Raw genomic sequence first — 18,420 nt, 5'->3', positions numbered from 1 at the left:
GGTCACATGGGCACAATGGGGGGTATCTTTCACATTGCATAGGAGCCAAAGCACCTCCACTAGATTCTGCTGTGCCCTTAAGTTTTCTCTGATGTGGCTGCACATGGAAGGTTCTTATGAGAGCTTACAGGGTAATCTCCTCCCAGGAATTATTAGTTCCAGGAGTTTTTTGGCCAATTCATGACAATCATGCCATCTGCAAACAAAGACCATTTTATTTCTTCCTAATCTGTATACTTTATTTCCTTTTCTTATCTTATTGCGTTAGCTAAGACTTCCAGTACAATGTTGAAAAGAAGTGGTAAGAGCGAACATTCTTGCCATGTTCCTGGTCTTAGTGAGAAAGTTTCAGGTTTCCCCATTAAGTATTATATTAGCTGTAGGGTTTTTGTCTAAAAATTTCCAAGTGCATTTTTATATTTAGTTTGTTCAAAGCAGAATCTAATCAAAGTTGCCTGCAATTGGTATTAAAATATGTATTTTTATTTTAGGAGTATTAAATAAAGCACTCAATTAATTGGCATCAAATTAATGTTTCAAAAAGACACTGATGAAGTAAATGTCTTTTTATAGCTCATTTACTCTAATCATAATCCTATCAAAATTAACCTGAAATTCTTAGTTTTTGTTTTTTTAATGTGGTAAAGTTATTTATATTGACTATGATAAAAGGATATTACCTAACACATATTTAGTGTACATCTATTTTTTAAAAATAATAGCTTTATTGTGGCCGGGTATGGTGGCTCACGCCTGTAATCCCAGCACTTTGGGAGGCCGAGGTGGGTGGATCATGAGGTCAGGAGATCGAGACCATCCTGGCTAACGTGGTGAAACCCCATCTCTACCAAAAATACAAAAAATTAGTCAGGCATGGTGGTGGGCACCTGTAGTCCCAGCTGCTCGGGAGGCTGAGGCAGGAGAATGGTGTGAACCTGGGAGGTAGAGCTTGCAGTGAGCCGAGATCATGCCACTGCACTCCAGCCTGGGTGACAGAGCGAGACTCCATCTAAAAATAGTAATAATAATAATAATAATAATAATAGCTTTATTGATATAATTTACCCTTTTAAAGTGTGTAATTCAGTGGTTTTTACTATGTTCACAGAATTGTGCAGCCATTACTGCTATTCAATTTAAGAATATTTTCATCACCCCCACAAAAAAATCCTATACCCATTGGCAGTCATTTCACATTCCTCCTTACATCAGCCTCTGTCAACTACTCATCTATTTTTTGTCGCTCTGGATTTACCTATTTTAGATGGAATTATAAATATTTACCTATTTAGAAATGGAATTATACAATATATAATCTTTTGTGCCTGGTTTCTTTCACTTAGTATAATGTTTTCAGGATTTGTCTATGTTGTATGTACTGGTATTTCACTCCTCTTTATGGCTAAATAATATTCCAGTGTCTGGATAAATCACATTTTGTTTATTCATTCACTAGCTGATGGATATTTGACTTGGGTTGTTTCCACTTTCTGGCTATTATGAATAACGTGGCTATGAACATTCATATACATTTTTTTAGTGTACATTTTCAATTCTCTTGGGTGTATACTTAGGAACAGAATTCTAAGTCATATGGTAATTCTACATTTAACATTTTGAGGAAATGTCAAACTGTTTTCCAAAGTGGCATTATTTTATAATAACAATTATTATGATGATGATTTTTGAGACACTCTGTTACCAGGCTGGAGCGCAGTGGTGTGATCACAGCTCACTGTAGCCTCCACCTCCCTGGGCTCAGGTGATCCTCCCACTTCAGCTTCCTGAGTAGCTGGGACTCCAGGCATGCGCCACTGTGCTCAGCTAATTTTTTTTTTTTTTTTTTTTTGGGATGGGGTTTTGCCATGTTCCCCAGGCTGGTCTCAAACTCCTAGGCCTAAGTGATTTACCCACCTTGGTTTTAGGCCTAAGTGATTTACCCACCTTGGTTTTCCAAAGTGTTGGGATTACAGGTGTGAGCCACCACACCTGGCCTTTATCATTCTTTATTGAAGTAAGTATGTAGGGTGTATTTAAGAGACAGCAATTAGTTTTACTGCTGTCCAGATATTTGCTAGCCTTGCCAATATGACTGAAATTTCCCCAATCTTACTGCTTAAAGCTAAGATATTGAATGCCTTTTGTTAAAAATATACTCCTTTAATATAAATAAAATATGGAGCCAATTCCAGTTAGAAGATGTTTATCCACTTGGCCTGGGTGAATGGAACATTGATCAGGTCAATTTTTTATTTTTTTATTTTTATTTATTTACTTATTTTTGAGATGGGATGTTCCTATGTTGCCCAAGCTGGTCTTGAATTCCTGGGCTCAAGCAATGCTCTCACCTCAGCTTTTCGAAGTGGTGGGATTACAGGAGTGAGCCACCATGCCTGGCCTGGCCAGGTAAATTTTGAAAGGAAGGAATGGTTCGGAAATGTCCAGGAAGCCCAGTCTTACTGGAGAAGGGCTGGCTTGGGGATAGATGAGAGTGAAGGAGGGGAGGAGGAACAATCTGGTGGAAAGAGTTCTGAAGAAAACTATGCAGGAGTTGCATAGGGTACATGTTATGGTTTTGCTCAGAACTGGTATTCCCTTTTTGTTATTCTAAGTCTGAAATTAGAGTTAAACACTTATCAACATAAAGTCAGTCCTAATTAGATTTACCTTTTGAAAAGAAGTAAATCCAGTGGCCTGGTGGCAAATGTTTAAAAACTGGCTCACTGGAGGGAAAAAGCCTTATTTGCAGGATTTGCTCATTTCTGTGCTGTAACTACACTCACCCTGCTCAATTTCATGCTACCAAAGTGATGCTATTGAACATGTCAATGGGGAGAGATAGGCATAACTGACTATCTTGAGCTGGTAAGAGCTGGCTCTAACACCACTGATTGAAGTGAGGGATTAAACCAACAGATAGAATCAGGGTGTGGCAGCTCATGAGAAGTTGGAACTAGCTAGACTAGCGGGTATGAGAGGAGGAGGAAGCATGAAAGTAGGCCAGTCCCAGATGAGAAGAGTCACTTGGCATAGAAAGGCCATGTTCTGCAGATTGAGTCTTGGTGCAGCTCTGAGTTTCTCTTCTACAATGCAAATATCCTTCAGAAACACAGAAACCTACTCAAAAGGCTGCTGCCACGGTTCTGTTGCACTTTGATAATGGTGCAGTCACTCAGGCCAAACTGTTTTCTGCTGCTGTGAATCACCTGATGAGGCTTTCCTGGACTGACTTGGCCTCCCAGAGGCTGAAATGAAATCAAAGAGACAGGATAAACGGAGGCTTTTCCTTCCCTTTGCTGTAAGGCTACGTGGTGTGAGCATATTTTCTGTTGGGAATTAGTTGCTTAGAGAAGAAGGCTCAAGCAAAGCTGGACCAGGTGTTCACTCCATTTAGTCTTAGAGCCAAGAAAAACCATTTTCTAGTCACTGGAAAGAAGTAAAAGGAGAATGCCAATTAATGATCATCTTTCAAATTCTTTCTTCTCCTCCAACGAACTAGGTTTTGTCTGGCCTTCCAGGCTCCGCTAGGCAATTGAACCTCTTTTCTGCAGAGAATTTTCTGATGATGATGAGTCAAGGCACCCAGTGGGGAGTTTTAAAGATAGATGACTTCCTCTGTGAAATCAAAGCTTTACCTGCAGCAGGATCTATAGAAAGCTATCACAGGCAGTAGAAAAGGAGAAATTCAGTGACTCAATTGGGAGGTGCAAGCAGAAGGCCATGGATGTCAAATCACCAAGCTGATGAATTTTTCACAGAATTGAGTGTTTTGGCAGAATTGTCCTGAGTGGCTGGTTGCTTAGGCAATGTGCAGACAGCTTTTTTCTAACTCAATGGAATGCCAATTATCTTTTTTCTTTACCTGCTAGACCCTCAGGGAAAGAAATCTGTGTATTTTAAGAAGGCACATATATTTCCTTTGTGAGCGAAATGAAACTGAGGAGATGATCTTAATAAATTATGAGTGTTCTCTTATCCTGATGAGGAGAAAAGAAAGGTTGATTCTCCTTCTAGAGCAGTCTCTTGATCTATCCAATCTATTAAAGAATAATTGAACCAACAACAATCATTTCCATGAAGTATCTACTAATTACACTGCTCTATAAACAGTCTCTGCATTCAGACATGCCAATTGCTAAAAATGGATCATTACATCACTAAGGGTGTCGTTAGAGCTATAACTACTCCCAGATTCAGAAGATCTAAGCTTGAAAAATGAGAGCTGATGTTTTATTTTCTCTTTCTTGGTTGTGCCCCAACTTTCACCTCATATATTCTGAAACCTTTGCTTTACTCCAAATTCTAGTCTTTGTATTAAGGTATCCCAAAATATACTATTTTCTTTAAATGATTCACACATTTTTTAACCTATTCAGCAAACTCTAAGAGAGCTGATAGAAAAGGTCAATTCCAGCCTCCATTTTTATCTTTCAAATGAGGGAGTTGGATTATGTATGAATTAAGATTAGGCTCAATTGTAATGGAACCAAAATAACAGTGACTTAATTTAAGCATAGGGTTATTTTCCTCTCACGTAAGTGAAGCCTGGAGGTAAACCATGCAGGGCTGGTACAGTTACTCCATGATCATCAAGGACCCAGGCTCCTTCTGTCTTGTTGCTCTGCCATCCTTTAAACATGGCTTCCACTTCCTGGTCTAAGATGGTCACTCTAGCTCAAGCCATGAAGCCAATATTTCTGCTTTTAGTAAAAAAGGGCGTGTCTCCTCTCTGAAAAGGTACCACCAGAGTCACACTCAACACTTTCACTTATAATCCACTGGATAGCTGCCAGAGAATCTGGAAATTGAGATATATACTCTTAGAAGCTATCGATCAGCTAAAAATTGAGGATTCAGTTACCATGGAGGAAAGGGAGTATAGATATTGGGAGGAGCTAGCTGTTACTACCGCAGATTAAAGCAGTGATTTTTAAATTGTGTTCTCAAAATCCTAGGGTTTTAGTATGTTGTACAGTGGCTACTGTAGGTTTGGGATGGGGGACATGTGGAAAAATTTGCGCTGGATTCCAGAACACTTCTCAAAATCTGGACACCTGGATCCCCCTTTTTGAAGTGCAATTGTGTTAGGACATTTCTGATGGGTGCAAGTGGTCTGGACTGAGAGCCACTGATAGCTGACTGGTGAGAACTCCCAGGGTCTCAGAAGAAGGGATGCTTTAGTGGTACCTTGGGCTGGTGAAGGGGAGATTGGATTCTGGAACAGAGTGCCAATTCTGAACAAGAACACATTGAGCTGGTGTTAGGCCAATGTTCAACATTGACATCATATGACACTGAGAGAAGAAATAAGTGACAATTGAACCCTGAAATTGGACTAAGATGCTCTATTTTTTAAAGAGGATTGTGAGCCAACTAATGGTTAGAGCAGAGTTTCTCAACCTTGGTACCGTTGACATTCAGGGACGGATAATTCTTTCTGTGTATAACTCTAATGTGCATTGCAGGATCTGCCCAACAGATGCCAACAGTATACCTCTAGTTACAAAACTGAAAATGCCTCCAAACATTGCCAAATGTTCCCTGAGGGCAAAACTGCCAACAGTTGAGAACCACTGATTTAAAATCCATATAATGATATGCATTTTTATACATTGCTAATGGGTACAACTGGATACCAGTCCTTTCATAAATTAGATGGGCTACATATCAAAGACCTTAATATGTTCATGACCTTGACTTAATAATTCCACTTCTTAGACTCTGCCCCAAGAAAACAATTTGTAAAACGTTTTCTGCCTGGACATGTGCATTCCAGTACTATTTTCAACAGAGAAAAGCTGGAAACAATGGAAAAATGTTAAACAGTAGGGAAACAGTTAAGTAAATTATGGCAGATCCATGTACCCACTAAAATGTGCTTATGAATCTATAATAACATGGGGAGAAACTTAAGATATAATAAGGGAGCAAACAAAAAACTATGCAGAGAAAAAGACAAGAAGGAAATTCACTAAAATGGCAGAAGTCTAGGAGTGGATTTGGAATGATTTTTCCTTTTGTTTTTCTATCGTTTCCAAACTAAGCTCCATATGAATGACTTTACACCAATACCAAACTATAAAACAAAACGTTAAAAAACATCTTATTTAAAGAAAATACCCTGGTGCACACTTCTTGTGAATAGTGTCTGTCCTGGAGAATCCATAGAAGTTTATAAGCATTCCCATAAGCTCAGGCAGACACAGATCTTCCTTCTTGCACAGAGTTGTCACGCTTTGTGCCAAGTGACCCTGCCACCCTTGCCACAATCTATCGAATCAGGAAACCCTGTTAGAGGTAAAAGCTCCAGCAGACTAGGTAGAAGGAAGCCCAATCACCTATGAGAAGGCTTGACTGAAGGCATTGTCAAATAGAAGCCTTTGATATTGGAGAGCGACAAACAGGGTCAATCAGGAATTGTGCATATAAAAAACTCCCTGAGGAAGCATCTCTGTCCACCCCTGAGAGATTAACAAGGACACCCAGCCCTTAAGCAACTGTGAATCTCCAAAGGTGAGTGGTATTATTGTGGTTTTCCACAAAGCCACAGAGAAGGCTTTCCTTGTTCCTTCACTCTCTTACAAAAAATTTCTACAATGCATAGCGATCTTGACAGAGTGTGACCCAGTGTCTACACAAAGCTTGTCTTTGTGTCAGTGTGTATAGCAGACATACAGGCAGCTAGCACCCTCCTTCTTCTCCTCAATGGTCCCAAAGGATACTCCACAGATGAGTGGCATGGAAAACTTGTTCAAGTTCCAAATGCCAAGCTCCTCCACAGATAGTCTTATTGGATAGTCTTGAGGAGTGGGGCTCTTGGGGGTTTGTATTTAAGAGTTCCCAAGTAACTCTGTTGCATAATTTGGTTTTGGAACCATTGTTTTACTTGCTACTGGAATAACTGTACCCTCATGCTCTAACTCTGAAGTAATCCTTAACAATATGAGGTATCCTCAAAAAATTAAATGTAGAGTTGTCACGTGATTCAGCAATTCCATTTCTAGGTATGTACCCAAAAGAATTTAAAGCAGGGTCTCAAAGAGATACTTGTACATCCATAACAGCATTACTCACAATAGCCAAAAGGTAGAAAGCAACTCAAGTGACTGTCAATGGTTGAAGAGATAAATAAAATGTGGTATATACCTACAATGGAATATTATTCAGCCTTAAAAAGATAGGAAATTTTGACACATGCTACAACATGGGTGAGCCTTGAGGACATTATGCTAAGTGAAATAAGTCAATCCAAAAGGGACAAATACCATATTATTACACTTTTATGAGGTACCTAGAATAGGCAAATTCACAGAGACAAAAAGTAGAATGATGGTTGCTGGGAACTGCAGTAGTAAAGAATGAAGAGTTATTTATTAATGGGTATGGAGTATCAGTTGGGGAAGATAGAAAAGTTCTGGAGGTGGATGGTGGTAATGGTTGTATAATATGAGTGTAAATACCACTGAACTCTACACTTGAAAATGATACATTTTATGTTTTATATGTATATTTTATGTTTTATATATATATATATAACATGACAACTGCCACTTGGCATATAAAAAATATATATATAATGCTTTATATGTATCTCTCTATGTATATAATATGTATATATATAATGCTTTATATGTATCTCTCTGTGTAAATACATATATATCTTTTGACACACACACTTACACATTCAGTCACATACCATCAGCAACCACCAAAACAAATCATGAGATATTTTTTCTAGCAAGGAAATAAGCTGCCCCAAAGAAATCATAGCCAATAAAATAACTTTTTGGGGGTACAAAACACTGTCAGAGATAAAAATCTCTAGGAAATAAAATTAGTACAAAACAAACATCATATCAGGGTCACTCATCATAAAATAAACAGAGAGAAACAGGAAATGGGAGACTAAAATAAATCTTCTATTTAAGGAAAAAATATCATTCCCAAAAGTTTACAAACAAGTCTTTCTGGATCGTTAGAAACATCTCTGAAATGTTGCAGTTTAAAGACCTTAGAATACCATCTCCATTCCCCACTCCCTGAAGTGTGCGTTTACTTCTTCTCTTATAAAATTAATCTTTTTTGAATGTTCAAATATATTTGGTGAGTCTGGTGGGCGCCTAGCAGAAGAGCCCTGTTTCAGCTGGGAAATGCTTCAGGGTGGGCAGGACTTGCTATAAACAAGATGGAGACAGACACGATGGGGAGCAGGGGAGACTGGGTCATATATGATGCAGCAAGTAGGAGGAGAGGAGGCATTTGGCAGGAGATTCCACAAATGTGAAAGTCTGTTATTAGGATGGTAAGCTGCTAGTCATTGTTTTCACAGTGAGACCAAAAAAAAGTCAGCTCTAAATACAGTATGAGTGATGTTTAAATGAGGTGAAAATTCAAAACAACAGTGGCTTTAAAAACACAGAAATTTTTATTTTCTTCATGTAACAGAATCCAGAGGTAGGGAATGATGTGGCGACTGTGAAGTTGTCAGGAACTTAGCCTCCTTCTGTCCTTCTGTCTTGTTGTTCTGTCATTCTCACTTCTTGGGTCAATGTGACTATTTGACTATTTAAGCTTTGGCCATCAAGTTCTATTCTGACCCCAGGGAAAGAGGAGGGGTGAGGAGGCCCATTCCTTCCAGTAACAGAAGCTGTATATGGCGCTCCCATTTATATCCCAGTGGCCAGAACATAGTCTCATGGCCACACCTAACTGCAAGAGAGGCTAGAGGCTAGAAAACATGGTCTGTATTCCAGGGAGCTGTTTACCCAGTTTAGATAGGGAAAACTAATATTGAGATAGAGGATTTGCAATCTTCGGCACTGGAAAGTTAGGTCAGAAAATAGGACTCTGAGAGTCTTTTTCAGTCCAAGTACTGTAAATCTTTTACATGAGACACTTCTAGATGCTCTGGCTGAATCACTTCACTTAATCCCTATAACTTCCTTGGGTTTATGGTCTCATTTCCACTTTACAAACAAAGGCACTAAGATTCCAAGAATTTATGTCACCGAATCCAAAGCAGCTCCATAAATTGTGCTATTGGCCTCCAAGTTCTTCAGGATCAGCCCTGTGTGTTCCCAAAGCCCCTTTCCCTGTGGCACCAAGAGGTGGTAAGTAGAGTCCAGCCAGGGGACAGCTGCCTTGGTCTATCGTAGGTCTCTCAGCTGTAGGCATGGTCACTTCTAAACACATATGTCTTCTCAACTCCACATTCTGCCGTGAAGGAGGCCAGGAGCCTGTTGCACAGAAACTATGCACGTCATCTCAGCTCTCCTTTTACCTAGGAGTCTTGAAAACCAAGGCTGGGCTGCTGGCTTACTTGGGTTTTGAACTGATGTTAGCATTCTGGAGTGGACTTACTCATTCTCGGTTTGACTGCTGCACTGTCTTTTGAGAACATGCTTGCGCTAAAAGATGTGTGTATGTGTGTGTGTGTGTGTGTGTGTGTGTGTGTGTGTGTGAGAGAGAGAGAGAGAGAGAGAGAGAGAGAGAGAGAGAGAGAGAGAGATGTTTATTTGTTTATTGCAGGCCTCAGAGGACCAAAGAGGAAAAGGGGCGTCAACCACAGAGCTGGGTCCTGTCCAACCCCACACACCTGCTTCCCCACTGTGCTTGTCCCCCAGTGCTGAGACATCTGTTGTCAGGAGATAATACCTGAAACCAACAAAGCTAAGAAGAAGTCTCCTTTTACTGGCTCTATTCTCTCTTGACAGATTATATTGGTTCTTTTCATATTTTCAAAGAACCCTCTTGGGGGATTAGAAAATTTAATGTTTAAGTCACCGAGGATGAGAAATAAGAAGAGCATTTTTGAAAAGGGACAGGTGGCCTGATTTTGTTCCTGCCTGGGAGCTGCTCACTCCATCCCAACACTCAGGGGGGAAGGTTTCTCCTTAGGTCGCTGGCTGGGTGCAGCCTGGAAGTTCTGAAAACACAGATGTCTCTGTATTGCTGTGGAAAGACCATGGAGGCTTCTTCTCAATTCCACAGCAAAGTCATTCCATGGGAGTTTGGAGATGACTTCCTTAGAAGCACAGTTCCTGTGAAAGAGGATAGAATCTTGCTTACCTCTTCCTTTCACAGACCTCCTTTCTTTCCTGAACTACACCTCCACCGTCTTGCCTTTTGACCGCTAAGTCAAATCCTTCTGAAAAGCTCTTAATTTCTGTTTTTAAATATCTTTTCAACAGAAAACATACAAGTAAACACTTGTTTGTTATAAAAAGTTTAGAAAATAGATAATTTCTAAAAGGAAAGAAAAATTGCCTGTTTTTCTATTTCCCGGGGTTCATTGTGGCTAATTTTTAATTTATTTTTAAGCACTATATGTATGTATTATATATATAAGCATGTGTGTATATAAAGCTTTTTTTTTTTAAAGCAAAAGTCGACCGGGTGCGGTGGCTCATGCCTATAATCCTAGCACCTTAAGAGGCCGAGGCGGGAGGATTGCCTGAGCTCAGGAGTCCGAGACCAGCCTGGGCAACATGGTGAAACCCCATCTCTATTAAAATACAAAAGAAATTAGTTGAACGCGGTGGCCTGTGCCTATAGTCCCAGCTAGTCAGGAGGCTGAGACAGGAGAAGTGCTTGAACCCAGCAGGTGGAGGTTGCAGTGAGCTGAGATTGCGCCACTGCACTCCAGCCTGGGCGACAGAGTGAGACTCCGTCTCTACAAAAAAAAAAAAAAAGCTAAAGTCAAGTCTGGCTATTTTATAACTAATTTTGGCATCTTTCTATGTTAATAATTATGTATTTGAAATATTGTTCTTAATGGCTGAAGATATTCCATTCCATCACCATTTAAAAAAAATCCCTTCTTATTGAGTGATAAGATTAATATACTGCTCTAGTTTTTAAATGATTTTTATAAACAAGATCTTATGGCACATTCTTGATTGTTTCCTTAGAATAAACTCCTAGAAGTAGAATGCTGGGCAAATGCTTTGCAAGTTTTTAGGAGTTTTTGATATATGTGGTCAAATAACCTATAGAAAAGTTGTAATAATTTACACTCCTGTCTACTGTATCTGAGGGGATTCCCTACAGTCTAGTTTATGGTGGACACTATCTTTTTCTTTAAAGTTCTGGAAAGTCAATGATATTCTCTAATCTTTTGGAACAGAACCACAATTATAGATCTGTCCTGTACAGAAAACTTTTCTTCCACGACAATGCCATCTGAGAACTCAGAACCGAAGGCTGCCAAAAAAGGAGCCAAATTAGAACCAAATTCAGATATATCCATTTTCCAGGACATCCTTTCATTTCCATCAGCCTCTGAACACACATCTGGCCAAACAACTGTCTGTAATTTGTGACCTAGGCTGGATTCAGTGCTGACCTAGATAGAGAATACGTTTTATTTCATTACCAGCTCTCTGAACCATCTGGTCCTGGCTAAACAGGTTACCCACACAGTTGGAACCTTCGTCAGTCAACTAGCTTTCCTCTTGCCAGTTTGTTAATAAAAAAATATTTCCTATCTTGCTCTTTACCTCAAAAAAGAAGGCATGATGACTTTTTTTTTTTTTTTTTTTTTTTTTGCCTGATAGCTAAGTACCTTATTTTTTGAAATCTTGACAATCCTACAGATTCTATCACAGCACCCGAAAGCTCTGAGAGGATGGAAAGAGAGAAGGGAGAAAGATTGAATTTCTGTGGTCACAAGGACTTGGGCCTGAGGAGTTGCCTCTGCATGCTATCAAGCTTATTTAAATATTTGAAATATTTGTGGTTGAGGAGGAAATGCCAATTATCTTTAAAAATGAGATTCTGCTCTTGGCTACAAGGGTTTTTCCAAAATCCGAGGATTAAAGCAAACTGCTTTTCCAAGCTCATGAGCTATTTTTATCTGCAACAATATGGAGCACATACACCTGTTTGCATGCACATCAATGTGTCTGGAAGCTTGTGTTCATCATGTTGAAGGCAGAGCTATGAGACAGTGAGATTTGTATCTTAACACTTACGTGGAAGTTTATTGCTATGGGATGAAAGACTATCTTCTTTTATAGTTACACATTTTCTCATATGCTGTTTTGGGATCTTAAAATCAGTCACAGGAAACAAATTAGACCTATTTTTGTTTTTATTTTATTTTTTAAAATTTCAGTAGCTCTTGGGATACAAGTGGGTTTTGTTTGCATGGATGGATTCTATGGTGGTGAATTCTGAAATTTTAATGCACCGTCACTGGAACAATGTACATTGTACCCAGTATGTAGTCTTTTATCCCTTCCCCTGCAACCTTTCCCAACCCTGAATCTCCGAAGTTCATTGTATCAATCTGTATGTCTTTGTGTCCCCTTAGCTTAGCTCCCATTTATAAGTAAGAGCATATGGTATTTGATTTTTCATTCCTGAGTTACTTCACTTAGAATAATGGCCTCCAGCTCCATCCAAGTTGTTGCAAAAGACATTATTTCACTCCTTTTTTAGCTCAGTAGTATTCCATGGTGTGTATATACCATGTATATACCACATTTTCTGTATCTGCTCATTGGTTGATAGGCACTTAGGTTGGTTCCATTTCTTTGCAATATGAATTGTGCTGCTATACATATGCGTGTGCATGTGTCTTTTTTACATAATGACTTCTTTTATAACTTTAATTTTAATTTTATTTTAAGTTGTAGGATACATGTGTAGAATGTGCAGGTTTGTTACATAGGTAAACGTGTGCCATGGTGATTTGCTATACCTATCCACCCATCACCTAAGTATTAAGTCCAGCATGCATTAGCTATTTTTCCTGATGCTCTCCCTTTCCCCACTGCCTTGCCAACAGGCCTCAGTGTGTGTTGTTCCCTTCCCTGTGTCCATATGTTCTCATTGTTCAGCTCACACCTATGAGTTTGGTTTTCTGTTCCTGCATTAGTTTGCTGAGGTTAATGGCTTCTAGTTCCATCCATGTCCCTGCAAAAGACATGATCTCATTTTTTTTCATGGCTGCCTAGTATTCCATGGTGTATATGTACCGCATTTTCTTTATCCCGTCTATCATGTTGGTGGGCATTTGGATTGATTCCATATCTCTGCTATTGTGAATAGGGCTATAATGAACATACACATGCATATATCTTTATAATAGAATGATTTATATTCCTCTGGGTATATACCCAGTATTGAGATTGCTGGGTCCAGTGGTATTTCTGGTTCTAGGTCTTTGATGAATTATCACCCCATCTTCCACAATGGTTGAACTAATTTACATTCCCACCAACAGTATGAAAGCATTTCTCTCTCTCTGCAGCCTCGCCAGTATCTGTTGTTTTGTAACTTTTTAATAATCACCATTCTGACTGGCGTGAGGTGGTATCTCATTATGGTTTTGATTTACATTTCTCTAATGATCAGTGATGTTGAACGTTTTTTCATGTTTGTTGGTCACATAAATGTCTTTTGAGATGTGTCTGTTCATGTCTTTTGCCCACTTTTTAATGAGGTTGTTTTTTTTTCCTTGTAAATTTGTTTTAGTTCCTTGTAGACTCTGGATATTAGACCTTTCTCAGATAGGTTACAAAAATTTTCTCTAGTTCTGTAGGTTGTCTATTCACTCTGATGATACTTTCTTTTGCTGTGCAGAAGCTCTTTAGTTTAATTAGATCCCATTTGTCAATTTTTGCTTTTGTTGCAATTGCTTTTGATGTTTTCATCATGAAATCTTTGCCTGTGACTATATCCTGAATGATATTGCCTAGGTTTTCTTTGAGGGTTTTTATAGTTTTGGGTTATACATTTAAGTCTTTAATCCATCTTGAGTTAATTTTTGTATAAGGTATAAGGAAGGGGTTTGGTTTCAGTTTTCTGCATATGGTTAGCCAGTTCTCCCAGCATCGTTTATTAAATAAGGAATCCTTTCCCCATTGCTTGTTTTTCTCAGGTTTGTCAAAGATCAGATGGCAGTAGATGTGTGGTCTTATTTCTGAGTTCTTTATTCTGTTCCATTGGTCTAGGTGTCTGTTTTTGTACCAGTACCATGCTGTTTTGGTTACTGTAGTCTTGTAGTATAGTTTGAAGTCAGGTAGCGTGATGTCTCCAGCTTTGTTCTTTTCACTTAGGATTGTCTTGGCTATATGGGCTCTTTTTTGGTTCCATATGAATTTTTAAATATTTTTTTCTAATTTTGTGAAGGATGTCAATAGTAGTTTGATGAACATAGCATTGAATCCATAAATTACTTTGGTCAGTGTGGCCATTTTCATGATATTAATTCTTTCTATCCATGAGCATGAAATGTTTCTCCATTGTTTGTGTCTTCTCTGATTTTCTTGAGCAATGGTTTGCATTTCTGCTTGAAGAGGTCCTTCACTTCCCTTGTTAGCTGTATTCCTAGGTATTTTATTCTGTTTGCAGCAATTGTGAATAGGAGTTCATTCATGATTTGGCTGCTTGTCTATTGTTGGTGTATAGGAATGCTTGTTATTTTTGCAGATTGATTTTGCATCCTGAGACTTTGCTGAAGTTGCTTATCAGCTTAAAAAGCTTTGGGGCTGAGATGATGAGGTTTTCTAGATAGAGGATCATGTCATCTGCAAACAAAGACAATTTGACTTCCTCTGTTCCTATTTGAGTACGCTTTATTTCTTTCTCTTGCCTGATTGCCCTGGCCTGAACTTCCAATACTATGTTGAATAGGAGTGGTGATAGAGGGCATCCTTGTCTTCTGCTGGTTTTCAAGGGGAATGCTTCCAGGTTTTGCCCATTCAGTATGATAATGCCTGTGGGTTTGTCATAAATGGCTCTCATTATTTTGAGGTATGTTACTTCAATACTAGTTTACTGAGAGTTTTTAACATGAAGGGGTGCTGAATTTTACTGAAGGCCTTTTCTGTGTCTATTGAGATAATCATGTGGTTTTTGTCTTTAGTTCTGTTTATGTGATGAATTACCTTTATTGGTTTGTGTATGTTGAACCAGCCTTGCATTCCAGGGATGAAGCCTACTTGATCATGGTGGATAGGCTTTCTGATGTGCTGCTGGATTTAGTTTGCCAGTATTTTACTGAGGATTTTTACAATGATGTTCTTCAGTGATATTGGCCTGAAGTTTTCTTTTTTTGTTATAGTTCTGCCAGGTTTTGGTATCAGGATCACGCTGGCCTCATCAAATGAGTTAGGGAGGAGTCCCTCCTTTTCAATTGCTTGGAATAGTTCATATAATGACTTCTTTTCCTTTGGGTAGATACCTAGCAGTGGGATTGCTGGATCAAATGGAAGATCTACTTTTAGTTGTTTAAGGAATCTCCATACTATTTTCCATAGAAGTTGTACTAATTTATATTTCTACCAGCAGTGTAAAAGTATTCCCTTTTTACCACATTCATGCCAATATCTATTGTTTTTTGACTTTTTAATCATAGCCATTCCTGTACGAGTGAGGTGGTATCTCTTTGTGGTTTAAATTTACATTTCCCTGATGATTAGTGATGTTAAGCATTTTTTATGTTTGTTGGCTGTTTGTATATCTTCTTTTGAGAAATGTCTATTCATTAGACCTATTTTTAGAACTCTGCGTTGTTAATTGTGTTGTGTTTTTATGGTATCTATGCTTTTGCTCACGCATTTACTTAATCATGTGAAACATCCTTATTGAAGGCCCAGTTTGAGCAAAGCCCTCTGTTGAGTTCTGTGGAAGGCATCAAGACAGAAGCCCTAGTCCAGCTCTTTCATCGACCAGTTGATGAAGGAGTCTTAGTTTATACACCTTTAAAACAAGACACTTGTGCTTACTATCCCACTGGGCATTAACTTCCCTAAACTGTGAGCTCCTCATGGCAGTGCACTTTTTCGTATACCTGCTGACCATTTGTCTGTCCTTTCTGGAAAAATGTCTGTTCAGGTCTTTTGCACATTTTAAAATCAGATTATTTGTGTTTTGTTGTTACTGAGTTGCATGAGTTCCTTATATATTTTGGGTATTAACCCCTTATCAGACATACTGTATATATGGTTTGCAAATATTTTCTCTGAATCCATAGCTTGCCTTTTCATTGTGTTGATTGTTTCCTTTGCTGTGTAGAAGCATATGTGGTGATGGCAAAATCCTGGGCAGTCCCTAGTTAGCATCCAATGCCACAAATCAGAGACATGTGACTCACTCTGGAATGAGGATGATCAAAACCTTCATGGAACTGTCCACCCCAGCTATGGATGCAAGCATAAGTAAGCCTGACAGATGCTGAAGTCACACCAGAGGTGTCTGATTCAGCATCTCACACAATTTATAGTCATATGTTTGTTGATATTTTGAAATGTTTTATTACAAAAACTTTCAGATGTACATGATATAGACAGAAGAGTATAATGAAACCTCAGACACTCATCACCCCACTTGACAGTGATAATACTGCCTCCCATTACTCCCTGCCCTTGAATCCCAAACATTCTGCCATTCCATCCCTTACATGTGTCTGAGATTTATAAGGACTTTTAAGAAATGTAACCACCATGCCATTATCCATCCTCACAAAGTTAATAATTATTCCTTAATATTAGATTAGTTCTTTCAAAGATATCTCTTTAGGGTTTTGTTTTGTTTTGTTTTTTAAATCACAATCCAAACAAGGCTCATTCATTTCATTCAATTGTCATGTGTTTAAGTCTCTTTTATTCTCTAATAGTTCCCAATCCTGACTACATCAAACTGAAAAACTTCTGCACAGCAAAGGAAACAATCAACAAATGAAAAGACAACCTATGGAATTCAGAGAAAATATTTGCAAAATGTACATCTGATCAGGGATTAATATCCAAAATATATAAGGGACTCATACAACTCTATAGCAAACAAAAACAAATAACCTGATTAAGAAATGGACAAAGGAACTGAATAGACATGTTCCCAAAAAGGACATACAAGTGGTCAGCAGTACATGAAAAGTTGCCCAACATCACAAATCATCAGGGAAATGCAAATTAAAACCACAGTGAGAGATCATCTCACACCGGTTAGGATGACTGTTATCAAAGAGACAAAAGATAACAAGTGCTGGTGAAGATGTAGAGAAAAGGGGACCCTTGGACACTGTTAGTGGGAATAGAAATTGAAATAGCCATTATGAAGAAACAGTAGGGTGTTTTCTCAAAAAATTAAAAATGGAACTACCATATGATTCAGCAATCTCACTTCTGTGTATATATCCAAAGGAAATAAATTTAGCATGTTGAAGACATATCTACACTTCCATGTTCATGAAAGTATTATTCATAATAGCCAAGATATGGGATCAACTTAAGTGTTTGTTAACAGATGAATGCATAAAGAAAATGTAGTAAACATACACAATGGAATACTATTCAGCCATAAAAGAAGAAAATCTTGCCATTTGTCCCAACATGATAAACCCAGAGGATGGTATGTTAAGTGAAATAAGCCAGATACACACAAAAATATTGCATGATCTCACTTTATTGTGGAATCTAAAAAAGTCAAATTCATAGAACCAAAGAAGAATGGTGGTTACCAGTGTTAAAATAGTTAAAATAGTTAGTTGGGAGGTCATTAGGCTAAGGAGGTAAGGCCTTGGGTCTTAACCAAACAGAAACTGCCAACAAATCTCTAATTAGGGATTTTCCACTGAAATAAGGCTACTGCTCCACTTTAACCAATCAAATATTTTCTTTGCCTTACTTTCGTGCTTATCCTATAAAAGTCTTCCTTTTGTGCCTCTGCAGGGGAGTCCCCAAACCACTCATGGTCTGGAATTGCCAGATTAATGAAGCGCTGTCTGCTCAAATAAACTCTTTAAAATTTTAATGTGCCTAAGTTTACCTTTTAACACCACGGATAGGGAGTGCAGCAAAGGAAATGGAGAGATGAAAGGATGAATAAGTTATGGAGACCTAATGTGCAGCAGGGTAGCTGTAGTTAATAGTACTGTATTGTATATTGACATTTGCTAAGAGAGTAGAATTTTAAGTGTTCTCCACACACACACACACACACACACACACACACACACACACACACAACTATGTAGAGTGACGGATATGTTAATTAGCTTGACTGTAGTAATCATTTTACTATATGTATATATCAAAACATCACATTGCACACCTTAAATATACACAATTTTTATTAAAAACAAAAACATTTCTCATTCCTTTTTCTTTCTTTTCCATGTTATTGATTTGCTGAAGAAACTTGGTCATTTATCTTGTTGAATGTCTCACAATCTAGATTGGGCTGATTGCTTATTTGCAGTGTTGCTTAATTTGTTCTTCAGTCCCCTATATTTCCTGTAAACTGGTAAGAGATCTAGAGGCTTTTTAAAATTCAGGATTAATTTTTCAAAGGCAAGAATATGTCATAGTTGTGTATTTCATGTGTGTATTTCATGTTGTGTATTTCATGTTGCCTCACCTCAGTAGACACATAAGGCATGGTTATCTCACTAATAGTGATAGATCAGTGGGT

This window comes from Rhinopithecus roxellana, chromosome 1 (genome assembly GCF_007565055.1).
Source record: "Rhinopithecus roxellana isolate Shanxi Qingling chromosome 1, ASM756505v1, whole genome shotgun sequence".
NCBI classification, from domain to species: Eukaryota; Metazoa; Chordata; class Mammalia; order Primates; family Cercopithecidae; genus Rhinopithecus; species Rhinopithecus roxellana.
Note: the sequence above shows the minus strand (reverse complement) of the source record.